We start from the raw sequence: 27,645 nt of genomic DNA on the forward strand, positions 1-27,645 counted from the left end.
AGAACATTAATCCCCGAAACTGAGGCTTGATCATTGATTGAAGATAGTGAGGACTACAGATGCTGCTAAGTCAAAGTTGATGAAGTGTTGACCTGGAAAAAGCACAGCAGTTCAAGCAGCATCAGAGATGCAGGGAAGTCGACGTTTTAAGTTGGGACTTTCATTAGGACTGGGGAAGGGGAAAGGGGGCTGAGAAATAAATAGACGGTGGGGGTTGGGGCTGGGGAAAGGTAGATGGGGGGATGTAGGTAGATGATTGTGATTGGTCAGTGGGAAGGACAGGTTAGAGGAGGTCAAGGGCATGGGGCAGAGAAGGAGGGGCTGGACCTGGGATGAGGTGGGGGTAGGGGCAAGATTTGGAAGCTGGTGAATTCTACGTAAGCTCCTGAAGCACAATACGAGGGGGTGCAGTTCCTTTCTATAAGTTAAGAATTCAATGGAACAGAATGGTGGCTGCTAGAGATCTCATCACTTCAGAAAGTTGAATTCACCAGCGACTCACTTTGGTTTCACATTGAGCTTTCTCGATACCTAGCTTGTTTGGAGAAATTGTAAAGAGGAAATCTGAATAGTAATGTGGTGAATTAGGTAATCAACACGTGGCATTTAACAAGCAATAGTCCCCTTAGCTTTCACCTTGTCAGGGTTAATGAGAAACTTGCTGTGCTATGTGTGAAAAGCATAAAAGTGTTACCCATATTCATCTCCCATAATACCTGCCTCACATTCCAGGAGGGAAAAAAAATGCATAATCCCCTTGAATTGACAACGTGACACCACACTCCATGTGAAATGCATAAAAGATGCATCCCTGGCATTAAGTTAGGACTTCTGATCCAATGCTATAAGATTCTGCCCACAGTCTTTCCAACTTTGTGTCTTGTGACGGTCCCTCCAACATCAGCTGGTTAGAATAATAAGCTCCCTGGTTCTATTTCAAAATTATCTCAGCTAACTCTGCTGATTCCTGCTCTTGTCATGAGATACCTCTTCCCTTTAGTTGCACCTGCAATGTCTGGCAAGGCAATCTTTTCGTTTTGTGACTTACACATTAAGTTGCTTTCCGTGATGCTGTAGTTAGACCTATTCCACCTATTGACTGTTCTTCAGTCAACGTGGTTTGCAAAATACTAAATCATTCCAGACATGATCAGAGTTACAAGTCCCAGCTTTCAACTTGCTTCTGCTGAGCTGAGTGACCTTTTGTCTAATATCTGGAATTTTAGATCTTCATTCTTCTTGCCTTAGACTCATCTTGGGTTCTCACAGTAACTTATCCTCTTGGTGTGAGCATCATTCCATCACAGATCAAGTGAACCTTTGAGGTTTTCATATTTGGATCACCATTTACAGCTGCTTTACACAGATCTGTGAAACTCAGAATGTTACAGAAGGCACCAGCATTGATCTGGTTGTTCACATCTCTCTTTCTGAGGTTTCATCTCGATAGATATAAACCAGGTTTTCTCCTTTAGGAGTGAGGTTGCCACCATGTTCTAAGGTGAATAATTATAGGATCCTATAGGGATGTCAGCAAACCTATATGAATGATTTGTAAAGACAAGCATATGGAGGTTATTGGGCTAGTGTAGGTTAGGTAGGCTTCGGTCGGCGCAACATCGAGGGCCGAAGGGCCTGTACTGCGCTGTATTTTTCTATGTTCTATGTTCTATGTTCTATCTGGGATGAAATCAGAATGGCATCGTTGTTAAATCAATTGAGTGACGTGGGATATCCAATGCACTCAAAACAAAGTAGATGTTTCTTGTGGGATGATATGGCCAATAATGATTGCCGATGAAAGTAATGTGAATAATCCACATGATGCTGTCATTCAACAAGCAGATTGGGACATGATGCTTGGGTCTGAAGACCATTAGAGAGGGTGATTTTTACAGTATTAAATAAACACTCAGTGCATGCTATACTGCAAAGTAGCTTCCTTTCCTATACTGTGAAACAAATGGAATGAAATTGTTTAAATGTGCTTTGTTTTTGATGAATTTCATAAAATTGATTCATGCCTATACCATATCTGTCTAAAATACTTCTCATGCAAAGTACAACCACCTACTTCTGACAAAACATTTCAGCTCAGAGACACAACCTTTGCTCAAGCATATGCAGCGTGTCTCCCAGTGTCTTCCCACTAGCTGACAATACAAGAATGAGAGGACACAGCTTTAAGGCTTGGGGCAAGAGATGATGCAGATAAAATAGGAAGAAGAATGTGGTATGGTGCGGCACAGTGGCTCAGTGGTTAGCACTGCTGCCTCACAGTGCCAGTCACCTGGGTTCGATTCCACCCTCAGGTGACTGTCTTTGTGGAGTTTGCACATTCACCCAGTGTCTGTGTGGTTTCCTCTAACAGTCCAAAATGTGCAGGCTAGGTGGAATGGCCATAGTGTCCAGGGATGTGTGGGCTAGGTGGAATGGCCATAGTATCCAGGGATGTGCGGGCTAGGTGGAATGGCCATAGTATCCAGGGATGTGCGGGCTAGGTGGAATGGCCACAGTATCCAGGGATGTGTGGGCTAGGTGGAATGGCCACAGTGTCCAGGGATGTGCGGGCTAGGTGGAATGGCCACAGTGTCCAGGGATGTGCGGGCTAGGTGGAATGGCCACAGTGTCCAGGGATGTGCAGGCTAGGTGGAATGGCCACAGTGTCCAGGGATGTGCGGGCTAGGTGGAATGGCCATAGTGTCCAGGGATGTGCGGGCTAGGTGGAATGGCCATAGTGTCCAGGGATGTGCAGGCTAGGTGGAATGGCCATAGTGTCCAGGGATGTGCAGGCTAAGTGGATTAGTTATGGGAAATGAAGGGTTATAGGAATAGGTTAGGGGGTTGGGTTTGGGTGAGAAGCTCTTTGGAGGGTCGGTGTGGACTTGATGGGCTGAATGGCCTGGTACCACACTGTAGGGAATCTATGAAGAGTGTTTTATTACATTCTGGAACTCACTACCCACACATTTGATGGAAGCAGAAACAACCAAGGAATTCCAAAGAAAAATGAATGGGCACAAAAAAGAATTAACTTGGACAGTGTGAAATGGAGTGGGAGATACTGTATTGCACAATGGGTAATCAGTATGAATGTGAACTGCCAAACAACTTCATTCTGTACTGTAAATGACTTGTGACTCTGGGCAAGAACAGAAATTTCCAAGAACTGGTCTAATCAAGCAAATCAGTATCTCTGGATGGGTGAAAAAATCAATGGAGAAGGACACCGAGTCCCTCAGACCCGTTTTGCCAGTCAATTTGACCATTATTGGTCTGTATCTTAATTTGTTCTATCTCCCTTACTTCCACACACCTTAATATTTAACCTCACAATAATCTACCATTCACAATCATGAAAAATGTAAATGCTGTTTAATAAAGTAAGAACTGCTTTTCATGAAACATGACAGATACACAAATAATACACAAACATAAAGAGGCCCCTGTGTACTAAACTACTATCAATTTTTTGAGAATGAACCCAGACAAAGTATAGCAAATTCAATAAACCCACAAGCTTCGGGACTAATATGGAAAAGCATTGAGCAAATAGTGACTCATTTCTCATCCCTCTGACATATCCAAATTTTTTCTGGAGTTAACCTTATAAGGCTAACAAAAACATTTCCAAAACAGTTATTCAGTGACAAAGTAAGCATTTTTAATTGTGATACAACTGGAACTGCCTCTGCAGCTCTGCAGAACAGCGAAATACTGTGGATGTAGGGCAAGTTGAAATAAAAACAAAAATTGTGAGGAACTCTCAACAGGTTTGGCAGCAACTATGGACAGAGAAACAGTTAACACTGAGATGAATGACCTCCTGTCAAAACCGGTGTGATAGAAGGTTATTGATCTGAAATATTAAATTGTTATTTTCTCCATAGATGCTGCGAGAACAGCAGCATTTTCTGTACTTTTAACTTTGTTTTTGATGACTGTGATCTTCTTTCTTTTTATTGCAAACACATTTCATAAAGCAGCCCCAGGTAAATATTGATTGGCCCGATTATGCACTTATTGCTTTTCCATAGGTAAACAATGGGGAAACATTGCTGCTGTAAGTTGCCAACTTAAGGCAAAATGCTCTAAGGGAAAGATCACAGAAAATAATCTCAATGTTGTATTAAAAACCATTGAACAATTCAGTTTTATTTAAGTGCAATAACATGCATATTATTTAGGTTACATATTATTTACAACATGATGTCCAAGCAGAATTCAATGTGCCATTTGTTCCGAATTTAACTTTCAGACATACTAATCAGTGAAACATGCACTTTATTGAGCGTGCTAAAGTGCTGCATGGTTATGGCTTGTCATAAAGGGATATCTGTGGTGGGCAAATGAAACAGTGTCTGCAGCCAAACTGGCATCCAGCTTTTCTCCAGGGATAACTGAACAGTGAATGAGATTTATAATTTGGCTTTAAAAGTTTAGTGGAATCCCAGTATGTACAATGGAATCAGTAAAGCAAATTGCTTAACACTGGACCTATATAATAGAATTGGTTTTTGCTCTATCAGAACTGTCATGAACTTGCAAATTAAATGGTTTTGTCAGACATGCATAAAAATATTCCCTTTCATTCAGATATTCTTTCTTTAACATCACGGGCATCTCACTCATGACAGGGCTGGATTATTTCTGCTGCTGATTTGGTCTCCATAATGTCTTGCTTAACATTTTCAAAGGTAGAATCTGATTGTAATGCCCACAGAATAGTCAACTGCAAATAGAATAGAGATTTCAACTATAGGCAGTCTCGCTGGTTAACTGTGATATTTACTGACAAGGAGCCAATGCTGTAGTTTTCCAACTGCTGAAAGCTTTATTCCATGACAGCTGTAAGTGAGATTTGCATACTTTTCTCAGAGTACAGTAATTAGACTAAAGTGTAATTTGAAACAAACATGTGACAAATAACAGGGTAAGGACAATAATAAATCTGAAGATCTCAACTTCCCAGGATTAAATGCATCAGTCAGTGCTTCAGTAACTGCATGGTCCACTGGTTCCATATCTAAGTGTCAAATGTCGCACAGAGACCACATTCTTTTTTATAGAATCCTCACAGTTGGACCTTTCAGCCCAACAAGTCCACACTGACTCTCTGAAAAGCGTCCCACCCAGACTCATACCCAATCCCTGTAACGTCCATTTCCCATGGCTAATCCACTCAACCTATACATCCCTGAACACTATGGGCATTTAGCATAACCAATCCACCTAACCTGCACACCTTTGGACTGTGGGAGGAAACCAGAGCACCCAGAGGAAACCCATGCAGACACAGGGAGAATGTGCAAACTCCTACACTGTATTTGCCTGGAATATAGAATTTAGAACATCATATTATAAATAAAAGCACGTAGAGCAGAAGAAGTAGACACAGGAGTTGGCTACACACCTTATTGATCTTGCTTCATCATTCAATAGGGTTATGGCTTACCTTCAGCTCCAGCTGTGCTGACCCACCCACTCCCCAAACTTCTGATTCCCTGACAGACTAAATCAGCTTTAAATATATTCAATGATGGAGTTTCCACAATCATACTGGTGTAGGGAAATCCAAAAGTTTACAGCCCTTGAACTGAAAACATTTTTCCTCATATCTCTTCTAAGTGATTGCTTCTATATCTTCAGACTGCACCTTATATCCTAGATTTCTTTGCCAGGGGAAACATTTTGTCAGTTTGTACTTGGTCAATCCCCTTCAGAATCGTGTATGTTTCAATGAGATCACTTGTCATCCTTTTAAACTCCTGTAAGTGTAAATCCAGTTTAGTCATTCTCTCATCATGAAACAACCTTTTCGAGCAGAGACCAATCCAGTGAAGCTTTTAGTCCACTGCCTGTAACAAAAGTATATCCTTCCATAAATATGGAGACCAAAACTGTACACAAAACTCCAGATGTGGTCTCTCCAAAAACCTGAACAATTGTAGCAAGACCTCCTTATTCTTGTGCTCCAACTGGCTGGAGTTTAGACAGGATTTGAAGGAGACATTTAGGGTTCTGACAGAGTTTGCCAAAGTAGATGCTCAGGTGTTGTTTTCCCTTGGTGGAGGTTTGAATATGAAGGAGCATTGCCTTTAAATAAGAAATCAGCCATTTTGGACAGTGGTGAGGAAATATTTCTCCACTTACAGTACTCTGCCCTAGAAGGTATAGATATTCCATTGATGAGTATATTCCATTGATGAGTATATTCCATTGATGAGACTGATAAGACTGGAGTTCAAAGGAAATTTTAAAATTTGGAATCAGATGAGAAAGTGGAATTTTGATCAGCCATGACCTTATGTATGCCAGAGAAACCGGAGGGGATGCAAGATGCACTCCTATACCTATTTGTTGAGACCCCCTAGGTTACATTGTTTTGTTAAAGTGCCGCACCAACTCAGTCACCTATACATACTATCTCATTCATTAACTACAAAACAGAAACTGGAGTTAATGTGGCAATCATATCTGTAAAGCTGCATATATTATATGCTGCTTTGTGAGAAATAAAATTGCTTTTTCCTACCTCTTTTCATGTTAGCTTTCTCCCCACTGTCCTTTCATGCTCAAAATATCACTTGCTTCCCAAAATCTCCTCTCCAAGATTGACAGGCCACAGAATTCACTTTGTTCTCTATAGCCAGACAAGTGCAAGGTGATGTATTTTGGGAGGTCAAATGCAAGAGAAAAGTATACAGTGAATGGCAGAAATTTTTTAGGATCATTGATATACAGATGCAAGTGATCTTGGGATTCAAGTCTATAGCTCTCTGAAAGTGGCAACAGAAGTGGATAAGGTAGTAAAGATAATGTACGGAATACTTGCTTTCGTCGGTTGAGGTACTGAGTATAAAAGTTAGCAAGATTAGAGTGGTGCTGGAAAAGCACAGCAGGTCAGGCAATATCTGAGGAGCAGGAAAATCAACGTTTCAGGCAGGAACCCTTCATCAGGTTAAAGGAAATATTTCTCCACTTAGAGTACTCTGCCCTAGAGGGTATAGATATTCCATTGATGAGTTCAAAGAAAATTTAAAAATTTGGAGTCAGGTGAGAAAGTGGAATTGTGAACACTGATCATCCATGACCTTTTGTATGCTTTCCTGATGAAGGGCTCCTGCCCAAAACGTCGATTTTCCTGCTCCTTGGATGCTGCCTGACCTGTTGTGCTTTTCCAGCATCACTCTAATCTTTACTCTAATCTCCAACAGCTGCAGTCCTCAATTTTGTCATAAAAGTTGGCAAATCTTGTTGCAGCTATGTAACACTTTAAAGTAACCCTTTATCTTCGCTTCATTTTGGAATATTGAGTGCAGTTCTAGTCACCACTCGATAGGAAGTATGTGAAGACTTTGGATAGGGTGCAAAAGGGATTTACCAGGATATTGCCTGGATTGGAGTCTATTAAATATAAGGAGGGTTGGACAAACTTGATTGTTTTTGCTAGAGCATCGGAAGCTGAGGAATGACCTGATAGACGTATAGAAAATTATGAGAGGCATGGATAGGATGGATCAGTTGGAATATTTTCCCCAGAGTGGAAATGTCAAATATTAGGAGGCCTAGGTTTAAAGTGAGGGGAGGAAAGTTTAAAGGATTTGTGTGGGGCAAGTGCATTGTGCAGAGAGTGGTAGGTGCCTGGAAAGTGCTGCTGGGGGAGGTGATGGAGCAGATGCGATAGCAACGTTTAAGGGGTATTTAGACATTTAAGTGAAGAGGCAGGGAGTAGAGGGATATGAATCATATGAGGCTGGTGGGATTGGCTTAGAATGGCATCATAGTCAGCACAGACATGGTGGGCTGAAGGGCTTATTCCTGTGCTGTACTGTTCTAAGTTAATTACTCTGGAACTTTTCTCAATGTAAAAACCTCCAGCAAGATTTCTTTGCAACAAAACCAGAGGATTAGTTTCCTAAAAGCCCAAGATGATTATGTTTACAGCTGCTATTACATGTGTTTCTGCAACCAGGGTGAGGGTCTTTAGGGTCCTTGTCCAGTTATATTTAAAGTTTACTTTACTTATTAACATCCCTAGAGGTACACGATATGCACTGCAGACATCTAGCCTAGCAATACACAACATGATAACTGGAACTGCATGCCACTTTATTTTCTCTCTTTTTGCCTTTTCCCACATTCTACTGTCTGCGATGTACATGCAAAACACATATGATTTAATTATCAGCTGACAACTCTGCATCCACAAGTGACCTCTTAAAGAGTTTCTGGTTTAAACAGCAAAGCTCAGCATAATGGCCACAACTTTCCTATCTAATTCTATTGTCACTCCCTTAAGACTTGAGAGCACAAAGGTAGCACAAAATTTTCAAATTTCACTCAAATATTTCATACTGCATTGTTTTCACCTTACTCATGTGCACATCATTGTTGTTTGTTGACAGTAATTTATTTAGAGTGCTCCAAATATACTGGTATGCCTCATAAGTGGCTTGCATTAGCGGTTTCAGAGGAGTTAAGGACATAGCCGTTATTATTGTAGAAATGATGCGTTTTTGTGAAAGTGGGGATAATTGTAATGTTGTGGATGAACACAGAGCTGTGTAAGATCTCTGCTAGCCAATACCTGGAGATGAACACACATTTGGACAGTCCTGACACTGCCCTCTAGGCTCCTCACATTCTTACCTTGACTGACTGACCACACTGGCATTCCCCTCCCTCCCAAATCTAGGATATTAGGCCATTTCCACTTCTCTCTTCCATGCTCTGGCTCCCTATCAAAACCCTTTCACCAGTGCCAGCCCTACATGTCTACACATGAGCTATTTCCCTTGCTTTCTTCACTTGTGCTGCCGAGTTTAACAAGGAAAATTGCTGGCCTTGCATGGAAGAACAAAAGCCAACTGGAAGAAGCTTCTTGTAAACAAAATAGGAATCAAGTGCCATTATATTCCTGAGCACTCTGACTTTATCTTGAAGATAGGACTGTGTTGAAAGTTGTTGGAGGCTGGTTAATACTTACAGCATACAAACATATTACAGATATGAACCTGCATCATTCTTAGTGCTGTAAACACACCATATTGTTGCATCTGAACTTGCCATCAGAATATTGGATTTTGCATCAGCTTAAGTCAGTCACTCACACACATTTCCCCTTCTGGTGGATTCTACATAATTACTCCCATAGCTCTCCATTATTGGGGTTTTCCTCACATCATGTTTGGATCTGCTGTAGATGAGCAATTGATTGATTTGTTGACTAATAATAGCAATCATTACAACCTGTGAACACCAGAGTGGTAAAACAGAATGAGATGAATTTTGATCTTGCTTTCTCTGGTAACTGCCACAAATACAGTAGTCATGAGAAGCTTGGTCTTCACTGCACTGGGTTATCAAGTGACAGAGAGGTGCACATCAGCACCATGGAAAGGTTCCACTCTTGGCAAGTGGAAAGCAGGTCCAGAGGAAATTAGGACAATCAGAGGGATTCGCAGCCTGAATGGCCCTCAAACACTTGCTTGTCATTACTGCAATAAAGAAACAATATATACTACTTTGATGCTAATTCTAATTTACTGCACAAATTATTCTAGCTGAGAAAATTATGCTTTTTATATTTGAAGGTGTCGATGAGCATTGTACATTTGATTACATAGCAATTTCTACTAATGCTTTACTCACACTAGATTATAACTACATGAAACCTACAGCACGTGCTTATAATGTCATTTCCCATATTCCAATTACTGCTAAACTGACTCCTCAACAGATGACTAAACTGCTATACTTCATTGTAAATATGTCTTTAATCCTTTATCCAATAGTTACCACATTTTGTTTATAATGGAATATATTGTATGTATTCATGAATCATGAACCTCCGTGTATAACATGCGTGTACATGAAGACATATTGAATTATTGGTAGGTGGATGGCGTGTTATGAGTCTGTAACAGACAAAAAGGGTAAGGACATTTCAAATCGTGGTTTGTACTTCAGAAAAAATAATTGGATGGGGTTGGCACAACACAAGTCTTGAAGAAGAAAGAATCAAAATTCACGTTAAAATTCTTATCATGCAACTGTCTTATCTGCTAAAAACATGACGAATGTGAAGCACTTGAGAGAGATTACCTTGATTGGACATTTGCAAGCAATTCTAGGCAGTGACGCAAACCCCACAATTTTTGGCAAATGTGAATGCCTGTGGTAAGGTTACACTTTATTAACAAAACAAGATACAGCTTGTAAAACAGACTCCTTGCAACCTTGGCACACAAATAAAAAGCTAATTTCTTTCCCCTCATGCTGATAGTGGCGCAGACACGGGTTGAGACTTTGATGTTCTAACATGCAGGATTTGGCTGGCAAGGCTGATGACAGCCAGAACACATAGGAATTGAAACTGTAATCAATGAAATCAGATTCTAATTATCTAAACTCATGAAGTAGGAGATGAGATCAGCAAATGAGTAATGCACATAAAGACGGCTCTGGACAGGTTAGCTTTCCAACGTCAAGTTTTGTCTGTTGTTTTCACCTCAGCCTGACATTGTAACCAAATTTCAGTTTTGGCCTTTTAGAACATAGAACATAGAAAAATACAGCGCAGTACAGGCCCTTCAGCCCTCGATGTTGCGCCGACCGAAGCCTACCTAACCTACACTAGCCCAATAACCTCCATATGCTTGTCCAATGCCCGCTTAAATGACCCTAAAGAGGGAGAGTCCACCACTGCTACTGGCAGGGCATTCCATGAACTCACAACCCGCTGAGTAAAAAATCTACCCCTAACATCTGTTAACAAACGGTTAAGTTTACTTACACCATAAAGTAGACATGTTCTTAAGAGGCTGAGGGAACTTAGAATGGCAACATTTTTTTCGAAGATGGGGATATAAAGACTTGAATAAGCCAAAAGAAAACTATGCCATGATTTCTTTACTTTACCCATTGGAAAACAGTGGCCTACCCTCAGAATGATTTACCAGAGTTTTATACAGTGTCTGTGACTGTGGGGGTGGGAGCTCTGACAGACATAATACTGGATTTACACCCACCTTCAGTACACCCTGGGAGAAATTTAACGCAGCTCATCGTGGTAGGAAACAGAGGCAAGCCCAGTACCTTTCAGTAAAGGCCGCACAACAGTGCAATGGTGGGAAAAGTTAATGGAGGGATCTCAGTCAGGATCATTTGAGGTCCACTTGATACCAATTATCATGGAGCCCACTGGAGTTTAATGACAGCACTGAGGTTTGCACTGCTTTCCCATGCCTCCTGAATGCTGCTCAGGATTTGTCCGAGGCTTGCAAAGGTGGGTGGCCATTTGCATGGGTACTTTAATTCCAATCGAATGACTTGGCATCAGGAAACATGGCTCTGAAAGCCATGATTTCATTGAACGGTGGCACAGATTCAATTGGCTGAATGGCCTGCCTCCACTCCTATATCTTATGGTCTTAAGGAAAGCCACTATCCTGTCCTGGCTTCTGGGTCACTCCCAACTATGACTGCCTCAAAACATCTATCCTGTTCCTCTTACTGCAGACCAGGGATAATTCCTGGGCAGCTCCCCACTATTGCCTTCAGGGCAAGTAGAGATGGGCAGCAAATGTGGGCTTTCCTGTCACTCTCATGTGACTTGAAAGAGTAAAAGAAAATTGCACCCCCTTCACAATAACACCCCAATAACACCACAGGAGCCAACTTCTGGTCACTGTCGGAGGTGCAGAAATACACTAGTTCATATTCTGCCTCAAGTAGTGGACCTTCCCATCTGGGTAAAATCCAACTGGTACAGTCTCCATGCCAGAAGAAAAACTGACGATCAGTAATGTTTGCAAAACAGAACTAACCTTAGTGGGGACTATCCCATTGTATAATGTCATTATAAATAATAAGCACTGACCAAAATCAGAAACTGGAATCACAACAAATGCACAACAGTTGAAACTTTTAAAATATTACCATTTTCAATTTTAATTGTAGCCCTGTAGTAAATCTGGACAAACCAGAAATCTGTCAGGTATGTACATACTAATCAATAATCCAATGATTCATGTGCTAATGTGGCACAGATGAATGCACAATTAAATGTTAATCTGATGCTCATTGTTAGCCACTAATTGAGTAACAAATTCAATATTAGACACTAACTTGCTAATCACTTACTAAATATCAAATGCGGATTGATCATGAATAATTTTAGTGTTGTCTGTGGTATATACCAATATTAGTATCTCAGTCATTTGAATTGAAAATCAAACCTGACTTCGAATATAGAGTCTCTTTGTTGCTTTACATCACTATGGCAATAAATTTTGCATCATCAAAAGCTGCAGATCTGTTTTTATTTGCTGACAACTGCTAGAAATCCAATAGAAACAAACTAATCTAATATATTTAAAGAAGGCAAATGGTTACGATTGTATATTTATAATGATCTGTCAACATTAGATTGTGTATCACTTGCAATATCTGATGGCAGAAACGGTTCTTGACATACTGACAGTGTTTTCAAAGATAAAACACAAAGGTCTGACTCAATTGCTCTGCAGAGAGCCAGCATAGACTCAATAGGCCAAATTGTCTTCTTCTGTGCTGTAATAATGGCTATAATGACTGTAATTATATTGAGCGCTGTTAATGCTTCATTACGTCTCAGTATTTGTATTATTGGAATAACACTTCCTCAGCACTGAGAAATGTTCTACCCTACTTATTCCAAACCTGTAAATGATGTGGTTTTATCAGTTGAAAATGCAAGCTTCTACAATTTTCTTTTATTGATCTGGAGTTCATTTCTTGAAATGGGTGGTGGAAGCAAATTCAACAATTTCATTAAAAGCTGAAACTGAATAAAAAGCTGGAAATGAAAATTTTGCAGGACTTTAGCAAACAACAGTGGAGTTGGATCTAACAAGGTAGCTAACTTGACAAGTACAAGATCAAAAGTTTTGACTTCAAGTCTCTTCTTAATGATGGATGAAACAGCTCTTTCAAAGAGCCAGAACAGGTATGCTGGACCAAAAGGCCTCTTGTGCTGTAGGAGTTCATTTTCTATTTATTTTAAATAATGTTTAACACATACATTCCCAGTCTGTACCCACATACAGAATATGTTTGCAAATATACCATGGACAGACCTTTCAGTCGTGAAGTTAGGACAAACTTCAACAAACCAAGGTTAGAGGTTCAAAAGTCTCTTTTGTAAACCATGCTTGGTACTATATCAATCGCAAGTTTTAAATCCAAGATTAATTGCAAATTTTAAATGCAAGATCATTAAAATTTTCATTATCCAACATTATTAAAGGGACAAAGAGGTTCATGTGGAGCTAGGTCTCAGAACAGCGACGATTTCATTCAATGATGGTATAGGTTCAAACAGCTAAATGGTATATTCCTGTTCCTAAGTTATATATCGAATACCAGGCATTGTATTTCTCATTAACCACTATTCAGCTCTAAAACATGAGCATGGCTTGAAATTATGCTTGCACTGTCTGAATGGAATATCAACTATTCACTGAAGTCTGCTACAGGCCATGCATTGCATTAACCTGTTTTTAGTGAAGGACTTCTATTGTTAAATTCTACATGGTAATTAGTATACCTTACATGTGGGACTTTGTTGAATACATACCTTGTCATACATATATTCAGCTTTCTAAATTTAAGACCAAAATCAATTTGTACAAAAATTGGATCTTGTTGCATTAAAGATGCACTGTTTAATTGAGTGAAAAGCTTATGAGTTGTCAAAGTAAGATGAATTATAACAGTAACATATATGTTTAAGAACAAACATTAAACACTCAAAGCTTTGAGTTGCTAGATGGACTGAGCATTGATGTGACACATACAAGATCGATAAATGGAGAACTGGAAGAATAAGACACGCAAGCAGCTATTGCATATCTGGTAGTGTTGAGACAGATCTGGGAATAACAGCTGCTCACTTTCATTCTATGGCCATTGTTCAAAGTACCAGGAAAGCCAGGAATTTGAAACTTATTGAAACAACATAGGAATTTTGCAAACATTGATAACAATTTGGAGTAAAATTGATATTGCTCAGTTACTCCAAAAAAGTAATGTTAAAATACTGTCATCTTGAGTATGAAAAAATATTTCAATAAAGTGTTTAAAGCGAATCTGATAATTGCAGCTGATTGTTAATTGTGATTTCAAGCTGCTTGTGTATTTCTGGCTCCAGGTATGAGCCTCAGCCACAGAGTCATACAGCACAGAAGCAGACCCTTCAGTCCAACTAGTCTGTGAATGACTTATTAGGTGACTTATAAGTATGAGGTCTTGCATTTTGGAAAGTCAAATCAAGGTAGGACTTTCATGGTGAATGGAAGGGCCTTAAGGAGTGTAGTGGAAGAGGGATCTTGGAGTTCAGGTGCATGGTTTACTGAAAGTGGAGTTACAGTTAGACAGGGCAGCGAAGGCGGCTTTTGGCAGACTGGCCTTCATCAGTTAGGGCATTGAGTATTGAAGTTGGGCTGTTATACTACAGATGTACAGAATGTTGGTGAGGCAATACTTGGAGTTTTGGTTACTTTGTTATAGGAAGGATTTTATTAAACTGTAAAGAGTGCCGAAGAAATTTACAAGGATGTTGCCAGAACTCAACTGTCTGAGTTATAGGGAAGAGGTTGGACAAGTTAGGACATTTTTCTTTAGAGTGTAGGAGACTGAGGGAGGAACTTATAGAAGTATATAAGATCATGAGAGGCATGGATAGGGTGAATGTACTCAGTCTTTTTCCCAGGGTTAGGGAATCACGGACTAGAGAGCATCAGTTTAACGTTTGAAGGAAAAGAATAAAAGGGAATCTGAAGAGCAACTTTTTTAGATTAGATTAGATTAGATTAGATTAGATTACTTACAGTGTGGAAACAGGCCTTTCGGCTCAACAAGTCCACACCGCCCTGCCGAAGCACAACCCACCCATACCCCTACCCCTACATCTACCCCTTACCTAACACTATGGGTAATTTAGCATAGCCAATTCACCTAACCTGCACATCTTTGGACTGTGGGAGGAAACCGGGGCACCCGGAGGAAACCCACGCAGACACGGGGAGAATGTGCAAACTCCACACAGAGGCGGGAATTGAACCCGGGTCTCTGGCGCTGTGAGGCAGCAGTGCTAACCACTGTGCCACCATGCCGCCCACTGCAGAGGGTGGTACACATATGAACTGAGCTGCCAGCAGAGGTTGTTGAGGTGGGTCCATTAAAAAACATTTAAAAGGCATTTCGACAAATACATGAATAGGAAAGGATTTGGGCCAAGTGCAGGGAAATGGTGTTAGCATATTTTGGTCAGCATGGACCACTTTAGGCCAAAGGGCCTGTCTCTGTGCTATAGGTCTCTATGAATAAACCTCAACACCCCACAATCCCTGGCTTTGAGTGGCACCATTTTCAGGAAATTGAAGGCCTCTCCCAAATCAGCAGACAGGTCATGCTGAGACCCAGCTGGGAGATCAACCACATTGAATCTTAGCTGGGAAGGCTGGTAATTAGGCAGTGAGAGTTGAAGCCCTTCAGTGATGATTCGCTCACGTCTTAGGGCCCTTAACTGGTGGCAAGTCAAATCAAGAAGCTCCCCAATAGATCTCACTGTGCTGATGAGAAGGGCAAAGCCCTTTATGATTCATCCTGGGAGGGAAAAACCATGCCCATGGTTTAATCAGTCAGATTAAATCAAAATGTAGGAGTGAGTGGCTGCATCGCTCACTCTGTTTAAAATAGTAGTGACAAAAATAGGAGACAAAGAGAGCTATTTGCATTGTGGTATGGGCCTTATGTTGTATACTTTTATGACTTCAGGATATTTGACAACCATCATGACAATTTTGTCAAATTATGTAAGAAAATGTCTCTAAGTACCACAGACATTAAATTTCACAGATATTAACACACATTTAAAGCTTTGAGAGAAACTGTGACGTGTATTTTCAAAATTATCCAGGACTGTAAATAAACTACCAATAAAAAATTGCTGCATACTTGAAGTGCCCAATAAAATATGTTCTCTGATATTCAAAAGGACAGGCATATCTTCTTAAAATCTCATATCAATTATGCATTTGGATGTTGACCACTGATCCACTAAGGATGTTTGTGTACGTCCTAATCACAATGAAGTTGATGTTTATCACTTTCAGGTCAGATGATAAATAAATTTGTAATGAGAAATAACTCTCGATAACAGAACTATCCCTTTGGGAGTGAAATTCTGCATTAGTAGCAGGGGGCTTGCACAATTAAGAAAATCAACTCTCCATCTCACATACTTCATTATGTCCAGAGCTGTATCACATAATCCATATCACTGAACCATTTCAAAAACTACATGAGCTCCCTGATTTACGACTGTCTGATTTAACGAACATTTGTACTTACAAGCGTGGTCCCATAAAGGGCTGTCATTTTAAAGATCCAATACATGAACAGTTCCTGAACTTATGAACAGCTGCTTTACATTGTTCTGCATTGTGTCCCAACTTACAAAGAAATTGACTTGCAAACAGACTGGAACCCATTCCCAGGCCAGCAACTGCCCTTATCAGATTTTCCCTCCCCATAGAAATGCATACAAGTTACAACATCCATACAGACCACTTGACATAAAAGTCTTTGTCAACATTTAATCCCTCTTTTCCTCCATTCAGCCACATTTTCCACAATCTATAATTACTTAGCTGGATGCGCAGCTCTGCATTTTCTAGTTCACCTGTCATTCTCTTAAGCACATGGCTATCTGCTGTTTGAAATGAACCCAAGTATTATTCCATTTGATAATTTCTTACTGAGTTCTCTTGAATTTGAAAACAGCATTCAAAAAATTCTTAATCTTCGACCTTATTTATGCTGCCATCAGACACAGAAATCTACCTATGAGTAATACATATTGATTTTGCTACTGATAGTTTTGAAGGGGAATGAAGCTTACTCTCATATGGTGGAATTGCTTGTGGTGGAATCTGCGTAGGGGAATAGGTGATTGAGGACAAAGCAACTTAGAGGAACAAAAAGATCAAGAGTACAGTGAATGATCGTCATGAGAAAGTTCACTGTGAATTTATACTGACAAGTGTCTGTTTTCATTGAGATTTGACTTTCACTACTCTCTGGTTTTCATGCCAACTATCTTAAATTGGTGTCCTTCAATTATTGACTAACCTGTTGATGGAAACAGGTTTTTTCTTATTTTTCTGACCAAAGCTTATGATTTTGAACATTTTTCTCTTAAATTATCCCTTAATTTCTGCTCCATATAAGGATAACATTCCAAGCTTTCCTCTCACCATTTATCCAATGTCTCATATCATTGATATCATTTTGGTGAATCTATTCCATACCCTCTCCAAGACCTTGGCATCCTTCTTAAAGTGCCTAGAGAATTAGTCTCATATCAGAGGAGCCCTACCTAATGATTTATAAAAGGCGTGACTTAACTTTCCTCCACCAATTAAATATAACTAGAAATGAAAGTAGTCTGGAAACAACATTGTCCCGATGGTCTGTTGTGTGAAGGTGGAGAATCTAATCAGGTTAGAAAAAGAAAATAATATTGAAGATCAAAAATGAGAAGTTTTATGATTAAATAGGTTATAAAATTCAACTTTAATAAAGCATAATCGCTGATCTTTAATTCTCTTCACATGACCTGTAGCTATCAGATTTAAACGATCACTGTCATACATAGTCAGCTTACCAGACAGTCCCACATTAACTTCATGATATAATCAGTTGTGGTTTCACAGAATCAGTTTCATAAAGTTTGATTAAATAATCTTCCAGATCACAAGATTAATATGATTGAGGGATGTAATTGGACTCTCTTAGTTCATTTGTTCAGAGAGATCCTACTGCTCTCCCTGACAATTCCAGTGTTTTCACCTCCATTGCACTGCTCAGTAACCCAATCAGAGTGCTAATCATTGTTCGTACAAAGAACAATTTCCAGTCATTGGTCCCAAACTTGTATTTTTCTTGTTTACAACTGCCCTCTCTTGCCTTAATCTTGTAAGTGAAGTTGAAATAAATGTCCAGGTTTACCGTGATTATGATTTTATACCTAGATATATGCCAACATTTATATTATTTAAACCTGACTGATTAGAAAACAAATTCTGTCAGCCAGCAGAAATAGGCAAGGAAAGCTCTCAGAATGGAAGCACACATTACTTAAACATTAAAAGCAGATAAATTGTTCAATAACTGGGGATAAATTGAGCCTTTAATATCCATACCGTATACAAGATGGCATATTGCAGTCTGATTCAAACTTGACACACTTGATTATCTGAAGAGAAATCACAAAATAAGACACATGAGAAAGCTTACTTCTGTTTGATCTGCTAACTGTAGCTGAAAGCAAAATAAAAAGAGAAAAAAAAAATCAGCATATACCTAATGGAGTGTTAACTGGCCGCTCAAAGGAGAAGTGTGCTCCTTTTGTATTACTGATGCAGTTTTAGATTTGGATGTGCCCTTTGGCCATTGCTTCAATTTAGAGATGCATTCTCTGTATACATTGGACTGTTGAAATTAAAATACATGTATTTGATACATCTTACACCACTGTAGCAAACATTATTCAGAAGCAGATTCCTTTGTTGCGCCATCGAAGTGCAGACTGGCAGGTGACCTAAACTTGTCCAGAGACAAATTTAGGTCCTTGACCAAACATGGGCTAATGATGACTTTGATCCCTTTGTTCTCCATCATAAAACTATAATGCCTCGTTAATAAATGTTAAGATTAAATTCCTTGGTTCACTAAACATTAACAAGATAGGTATTGTGAATGAATAGTGTTTACTAAAAGATTATATATCCTGGTTATGTTGCCAAAATTCTATAATAGAATCCACAATATGGTTTCAGGTGTATTATTACATAACTCTACGAATGAATCACAAAGAGATTACCCATTGACTAGACAGATTCCATGTGGTGCTAGGATCAAATGAAATGCTTTTAAATAAAGTCCATGTGTGTTTTGTAGACTTTACCAAATTGAAAAAGAACTCATTCATAATAACACATTTCCTAAATGTTGTCACCTATTGTAAAATACCTTATAATGACAAATATTTTATTTCAAGTACACAATCCCTTTATTTATAATAAAATTCAAGCATAAAGAAGGTGCAATGATTTTTATTATTTCCTCCAATACATGACATTTCCATATGGATGGGTGTTACAGAACTGAAGAAACTGAAATGGAACTGAGGTCCTTAACTGAAAGGGGAGTTTTATTGAGCCACAAGTATAAGAACCATAGTGCCTGGGATGACTTAAAGAGGCAGGATGCAAACTTTGAATTTCCTGATGATGGGATGAGATGCAGAGATAAAATCAACAGTAAACTTGCAAAGCGCTGAACATTACACTGGCCTGTGGCAGGTTTGTACCTGCAATGCATTTGCATGATAACAATTTTTATCAGTGTGAAAGGGTTTTTAATAAAAATTGCATTCTCAGGATCAAGTTGGTGGCACACAGGATTCACATAACAGATTATAGAGGGAAGGAACTAAGTATCATTGGGAAGGTCAGGGAGGACAAGACTGAAAAAAAATGATAGGAGGAAGGTGAGTGTTGAGAACAAACTTTACAATGACAAATTCTGTACTGTTGCCAGAAAATATGCAGAGTTTGAAGTGGAGATCATTGCAGGAGATGCTCAGTGTGGAACGGATGAAGTTTTGGCTGTTGACAATCAAAGCAGTTGTAAAACTCACTCTGCATCGGCTCATGGGTGAAACTTGTGAACCCACGTTCTCAATATCATAGTCCGAAATTAGTTGCTGGACAGTGGATGGGTCTCATACACCCAGTAAAGTTGTGTTACAGAGCTACTGTTTTTGTCCAGCAGACTGTATTATAGTCCAAAAGTATTTGCAGCATTGTCAGCTGATGGTAGGTTTAACCAAAGATTAGCTTTCACTGCTGCTTAGTCATATGCATTTTGCATGCATGCCCATAGTTCTCAAATTTTAATAATTATGTGGAAACTGTAAAAAGAGAGAAAGCAGAGTCAGCACACAGCTCCGAAAATGATATTCCTGAAGAGCCATTCCTGAAGAAGGGCTCATGCTCGAAACGTCGATTCTCTGTTCCTTGGATGCTGCCTGACCTGATGCGCTTTTCCAACAACACATTTTCCACACTGACCCTCCAAAGAGTAACCCACCCAGACCTATTTCCCTATCCTGACTAGTGCACCTTACACTATAGGCAATTTAGCATGGCCAACTCACCTGACCTGCACATTTTTGGACTGTGGGAGGAAACTGGAGCACCCAGAGGAAACCCACGCAGATATGGACAGAATGTGCAAACTCCACTCAGGTTATTGCCCAAGGCAGGAATTCAACCAAGGTCTCTGGAGCTGTGAGGCACCAGTGCCATAAGTGATGGCACAGCCAGCGATGCCCATGTCCCACGCGTGAATAAACAATTTATAGCAAAAAAGGTAGGCCATTTGGTCCATTGTATCTCTGCCAGAGAAAAAAAACAGCCATTCTACTGAATGCCACTTTCCAGCTTTTCATCCAGCCCTGCGGTTCAACTGCATCGCCAAGTACTTTTTAAATGTAACAAGGCTTTGTGTCTCTCCTGCCCCTTCAGGCAGAGAATTCTACACCCCACCACTTATTGCGTATAGTTTATTTGTCTGCTACGTGGTAAGTTCTGAACTGCAGCTTAGCAATGCACACCAATTATTTACAGTGAATGTTGCTAAGAAAAAACTGATTTGTAGTTTAAAAAATTTCACATTAAACGAAAACAATTCGGAGTAACATTTTTCTGACACATAAATAGGGATTACAGCTAACATAGTATCTTTCATAGAATTATAGAATCCCTACAGTGTAAAAGGCAGCCATTCAGCCCGTCCAAAGAGTATCTGAACCACGCCTACCCTATCCTTGCATTTCCCATGGCTAATCCATTTATCTGCACATTTTTGTACTGTGGGAGGAAACCAGAGGACGCAGAAGAAACCCACATAGACACAGGTAGAATGTGCAAACTCCACACAGACAGTCGCCCAAGGCTGGGATTGAACCCTAGTCCCTGGTGCCATGAGGCAGCAATGCAAACCACTGAGCCACCTTACCTCCCTTGTAAAATTGGCCTAAACTTTGTGTGTATAATTAGGGGGAAATTGTTAACATTTGCTGACATTACTGCTCTGAAACAGACAGCCACAGTTGGTATCTTCACATGCAGTTAAATGAAGTGGAATTCTGGAACTTGCTGTCAGTGATTCACCACCACTCTACACAGGATACTTTTGAAGTCTTTGTAGATGGAAAACAATTGGAAATGATAGAGTTCACATGAACGTATACATTTTATGCCATTATTCCTGCTATAAAAAGTCCTTGAAAAATGTGTGTCTTATTGAATGAGAAATAACTGACTTTTTAATGAACTATTTAACCATAATTATTGCTGACAACCTCTCTCACCCGAGAAAATAACTCAATTTTTATGAAATGTCAAACTTTTCCATTCCATGATAAAAATCCTTAGCATTTAAAGTAATTTTTAAAAAGTGCTTTTTAAAAACAGTTACAATGTTTCTGCTTGTGTCTTAATCCCATGTGTACATTCCAATCTTTATTTCATTTGTCTATAAAATTATTTTTAAAAAGTGAATAATAAAACGTGTTTGTCACTTCCTAGTCTGCTGCCTGGGAGAATTCTTCAATGTGATTGGCTGCTTAGCCCCAGGAATGACATCAGTATTCTTGGTTGCCAGAGCTCCCCACAGCTGATGCTGAGATGAAATTAATGTTGGTAAAGCAGAAATCTGTGTCACAGAGCTTTCTAATTCAGTGACCAGCTGCTTTTGAGGTCAGTGGAATACACAGTGACTTCACCACTGACTTCAAAATCCTGGTCAATATTTCAACTGCTCTCTCACTTCCTCCCTGTTATTGTTAAACAGGATCATGTTGACTCCATGCCTGTGATGGAACTACCCAACAACTGCTTGCAAGAGATACAAAACACATTTTGGAAGAGACCCTTCATCTTCCTCTCAAGGTGAGTCACCTTTAGATTTAATATCTATTGTTTAAAGCTACAAAATAAATCTCCAACATTCAGAATTCAATTTTAAGTTTAGAACCACAAAGCTGTGAAACATTAATATTTATTTCATGTCTTTCATTTTTAAAAATACAGCTTGAGGAGGTAATGAGCAAATACATAGAATCCCTGCAGTGTTGAAACAGGCCATTTGGCCCATCAAAACCACATTGATCCTCTGAAGAGCATCCTACCGAGATCCACCCTTCTATCCTATCCCTGTAACCCTGCATTTCCTGGGGTTAAGCCACCAAGCCTGCAAATCCCTGAACACTATGGGCAATACAGCATGGCCAATCCACCTAACCTGCACATCTTTGGACTGTGGGAGGAAACCAGAGCACCCAGAGGAAGCCCATGCAGGTGTGGGGAGAATGTGCAAACTCCACACAGACAGTAGCCAGAGGTTGAAATCAAACCCAGGTCCTTGGCACTGTGAGGCAGCAGTGCTAATCACTGAGCCACAACTGAGAGCCAATAGACACGATCTGTTTGAAGTTCCAGAAGGCCTTTGACAAGGTGGTGCAGAGGAGACTGCTGAATAAGATAACAACCCGCTGTGTTAGGGTCTAGAATACAAGAGCGAAGACATACTGCTGAGGCAGGATAAAGCTCTGGTCAGACCGCATTTGGAATTTTGTGAGCGGTTTTGGGCTGTGTCTAAGGATGGATGTGCTGGCCTCGGAGGGGATCCATAAAAAGGTTCACAAAAATGTTCCCAGGGAGGAAGGGCTTGATGGAAACTCTGGCTCTATAGATGGAATTTAGAAGCACGAGGGGGAGGTCAAATTGAAACTTAGAGAATCCTGAGAGGCTTGGATAAGATGGACATGGAAAAGATGTTACCACTAGGAGGAGAGACTAGGATTTGAGGGCACAGTTTCAGAGTGAAAGGGTGACTTTTTAGAATGGAGATGAGGAGGAACTTCTTCAGCCAGAGGGTGGTGAACCCGCAGAACTTATTGCCAAGTCATTGAGTGTGTTTAAGACAGAGATAAATAGCTTCTTGATTAGGAAGAAGATCAAATATTATAGGGAAAAGGCATGAGAATGGGGTTGAGAAACATATCAGCTAAGATTGAATGGCAGTGCACTCTATGAGCTCAATGGTCTAATTCTGCTCCTACATCGTTTATTCTTATAGACTGCATTTAAATGGAGTGGATCACAGGCCTTCACAGGCAAACTCTTAGACTCAGTGTTTTGAGTTGTTCTGTTGAGACTCTGGTCTGCATTTTACATCAAGCCAGCAAACATGGCGACTATTTCCTAAGGCACTTACACCGTCTACGTTGCATGTACACTTCATTATTGTCAGAGCCTGGGAAATGTGTTGATTTATGAAGATTGAAAATCTAAAAATAAATCAGTTCGCGCCACGGTAAGGGGAGGGAAGCAGCAGCAACTGGCTATTATCTAAAAAACTATGGGCCTCTACCTGATAGTCAGAATCATAGGTTAGATGGCTGCATAACCACTAAATTACAGTACTATTGCTGCAGATAGCACTAATGAATGCTTTATAAAATGTTGTTTTTCGAAATCCAACTGTGAAAAGCAGTTGTCTGCAAATTTCTGCATGTTTTAATATGTGTGTTGAATGTCACAACTGTGCTGCAGATTGCAGACTACCCAAAAGTATTGCCAGGGCAGGTCAGTGTTAAAGTCTTTCAAGATGCGATGTAAAAATGAAGGTCCCATCTCCCTTCTCAGGTAAATGCGAATGATTCCAAGGCGCTATTTTGAAGAACAGGGGTTCTTCCTGACGTCCTGACCAGTATTTACCCCATAGCAATGAGTGAAACAAATTATCTGGCTATTCGTACATTGTGGTTTGTAGAACCTTGCTGTGTTCTTAAACTGACTGACATTAAAACAGTGACTACTTTTCAAAGCTATTTAATTGGCTGTAAAGTGCTTTGGAATGCTAGAGTTTATAGGATGCACTAAGCTCTGGTTCTTCTGTCTGAATTCTTGTTTCTCTTTTGAGAATTAGATTGAAATGATCAGACATAACTTGGACTTTTCATATTTGTTGGAAATTCAATACCTTTTCCAATTATAATCCATTATGTTTTTGCTAGTCATGTGTTTCTTCAATTCTCAACAGGCAACAAGAGGTTAATATCAAGGTGAAAGTCAGTTAAATTTTAACAGGTAATTATTATGGAATACCAAAGAGAATTTAAAAAAAATCAAAATTCCATTGATTTTGGGACATCTTTTGGACGCACAATTAGAAGTAGTACCATTTCAGTATCGGTGAAATAGGAGGACTGTACGTCATTGGGAATATCTAAAAATGAAGCAAATGCACTATAGCATGTAAAGTCTGTTTAAGGTGCTATGGGCTAGCCTGTAAACCAGACTTTTAATTGATGACTAATTCTTGGTCTGAAGCTGATGGCCTACTCAAAGGCTCTGCTCTGCTGATGCATTTTGGCATTCAACTTCAATTTATCTCCTGGAAGATAAATAAACACAGCAATCCATATTTATATGACAGACCCACACATGGCTGGGTATTGACTGAGAAGTAAGTCTATGTCGAACTGCTAATATGGCAGAATCCAACTGTAAGCAACTGGCTGACATGAATAAAAATAGTTGCTCGTAAAAAGGCTGGCTCGTGAAAGCTTCTATTCATTTATGCTTCTGAGTCTGAGAAATCTGGATTTTCATAATTTGTCATTTGTAGAATTTTCACACATGGATGGTATTCACAAAGCAGCGTTTGTCGTACGCACAACATTGCTGTAGAATGGAAAATTCCATTATAATTTGGTGGCAACCCAGAATAGATCAGCATATATAAGGTATTTGCAACGCTCTGCCAACATGCGTACTGGAAGGCTCCAGTAAACACTAGTAAAGATGATGCCCAATACATAGTTACAGAGAGTATCAAGTTTCCCTAGCCCAGGCCCAAGTTTTACTGATGGTACAAGATTACTACGTCCTATTAAGAAAGTGTAACATCACGTAGCTTGAATCCTGGATCTAGCGGATAAATTAGAAAGCACGCACATAATACTGAATCCCTGTGATTGTTTAGAGGGGCGATACCTTTAAACTCCTATTCTCCCTGAAGTTGCAGAATCCGCGGATGGCAGGACTGATGAATGTTCTAACACGACTAGACAAGGTAGATGCACAAATGATGTTCCTGATGGTGGATGTGTCCTGAATCAGGGGTCACAGTCTGAGGATTCAGGATAGTCCATTTAGGATGGAGATGAGGAGGTATTTCTTCACCCAAAGAGTGGTGAGCCTGTGGAATTCGTTAACACAGGAAGTGGTTGATACCAAACATTGAATGTATTCAAGAGGCGGCTAGATATAGCACTTGGGGTGAATGGGATCAAGAGTTATGGGGAGAAAGCAGGATTAGGATATTGAGTTGGGCGATCAGCCACGATTGTGATGAATGGTGGAGCAGGTTTGAAGGGCCAAATGGCCTCCTCCTGCTCCTATCTTCTGTGCTTCTATGTTTAGTACCTTTGTCTGAGAAAAGCCTGCTGATTAATTCCAACATAGTGATCAGATTCTATTGCATATTTCATTCAGAGAAAGCAGATCATTGTAGTATTCCCCAATGATATGTGAATTTAAAAGAGCAGATCAAGTTATTGGGCTCTGTGATAACTGGCTGAAAAAACACAAGTTCTCGGTTCACAAGCCTTCAGTAAACATCCTTCAGTATTTCAGGTCATGTAATTCTACTTTTAAAAAAAAAATGCTCCTAATGCTAATGATATATTCGCTCCTTCAGTATTCATTTATATCAAAAGAACACCCAGTCTCTTGCTATTGCTTCGCTTCCCAGGTGACAGGTTAGTGACATAGCCAGATATACAGGTTGATCTGTTATAATGCGTGTTTTGGTGAATTGGGGACGCCGTTTCTACAGCACAAACTTTTAAACCGGTGTTGGCTGTATCCTGACTACGTCGCCAACATTTTAAGTGCTGTTTCTAAAGTGCGCTTTTTCTCTAATGTGGGGTCACACAAGAATGCTATCATTGTGGTATAGAAGAACTGACTGTATTCTTACCTCTCTTTCATAAATTGTTTTGTAACCTCATTGGTTTCTGCGATGTCTCATTTCAGTTGGAAATTGGGGATTTCCTGACATTTCTGTTTGTGGTCTCTGCATGATATTTTGTCTGGTCATAATTTATTTTAATGCCAATGATTTCTTAAATGAGACTGTACATGAGACTGAAATTGATTTTTGATAGTTATATTAAGTGGATGACAATGAATTGGCAGCTTATTTTACATACTGCTTAAATTTCTTTTCCATTGACTTCAATGAAGAAAAGGTTGGACATGAGGGCTGCTCACTTGCTAATATCTATTAATGTAGTTCTGCCAACTTCACAGACATACCAACATACTTTTCCTACTTTCAGAATAAGAATCACTGCACCCAAAATGTTAACTTTGCTTTCTCTCCACAGATGCTGCTGAGTTTTTCCAACTAGTTCTGTTTTTATTTATAATCATGCTGTTGGTGTTACTGAGTGGTACTATTTCCAACTGAATCTAGAGTTTGTGGTCTCAAGTCCAACTCCAAGGATTTTGCCTATTCTTGGGACTGACAGTTCAGTGCAAGATAGAGAGAAACAGAAGATTTGTGGCATCGTGCACAACATCCCTGCCTCTGACCAAAAAGCTCCAGATTCAACTTTCAATCCAGGACTTAATGACCAAGAAAGGTGAATTTATACTGCAGCCACATAGGGCGAGTAGCAACTTAGAAATCCTTTTTAACACCTGCCATCGGCAACTGGTAATAGTGGGAGGGATTCTTGGTCAACCACATGATGGAAAAAAAATGGAGTCTCTGTCATGATTATCCCCAGATCCAGACTGTAACTGGGACTCTTGGGCAGGGTGATTGTCTCAGTACATGGATGACCAGTGTGGAGCAGATTACTACCATCAGTAAAATGTTTGATCATCATTCTGACTGGAGTGTGAAATAACTCCACAGAGGTCAGTATCCCATCACCAAGTCTCCCAATATTTACATGTGGAGAGTCCTTGAACAGATCTAGCTCCCTCAGTGAGCAGAACCTTGGACACTCATTTATATCTGTCAGCTAGGGCTCCCAGCTTGGACCAAGTTAACAGCCTCCATCAGGGAACTCATATCCCACGAGCTCCACCTGGCTAACCTTGTTACAATCACCACAGAGTCAACTTGGGAAATGGATCTCTGTCCTAGATATTACAACAGTGAGTTAGGACTGCCTTCACTCAGAGGACTTAAGGTGAAAGAGAAGAGTCTTCCATTGCCAGAGCTGCTAAGTGAGAAAATGGACATTTTATGTAGAAATGGCTGACTACCACCTTTCCCAGTTTGATACGGACACAAACTCCACTGCACTGGTTAGGTTAGGTGAACCCCACTATGTATCAAGTGTAATGCAAAAGCAAATGCGTGCAACAGCAAAAGATCCCACGGCACAATTTGGAACATTATTTATTGATAACAAGGCAGTAAATCAGAAACAATTCTCTGCTC

General features: G+C 39.9%; 1 protein-coding gene across 3 annotated transcripts in view; it reads right to left on the reverse strand.

Annotated features, from left to right (window-relative positions):
- The window catches only part of ppp2r3a (protein phosphatase 2, regulatory subunit B'', alpha), a 342,270-nt gene that overhangs the window by 248,109 nt on the left and 66,516 nt on the right, over positions 1-27,645 (reverse strand). For 2 of the 3 annotated variants that reach the window (XM_072572891.1, XM_072572893.1), the window contains exon 3: positions 18,252-18,304. The exons of the other annotated variant lie outside the window; for it this stretch is intronic. The gene's annotated coding sequence lies outside the window, so the exon portion shown is untranslated. The remainder of the gene's footprint in view (positions 1-18,251; positions 18,305-27,645) is intronic. 3 annotated transcript variants of the gene reach the window in all.

Source organism: Chiloscyllium punctatum, chromosome 6 (genome assembly GCF_047496795.1).
Source record: "Chiloscyllium punctatum isolate Juve2018m chromosome 6, sChiPun1.3, whole genome shotgun sequence".
NCBI classification, from domain to species: Eukaryota; Metazoa; Chordata; class Chondrichthyes; order Orectolobiformes; family Hemiscylliidae; genus Chiloscyllium; species Chiloscyllium punctatum.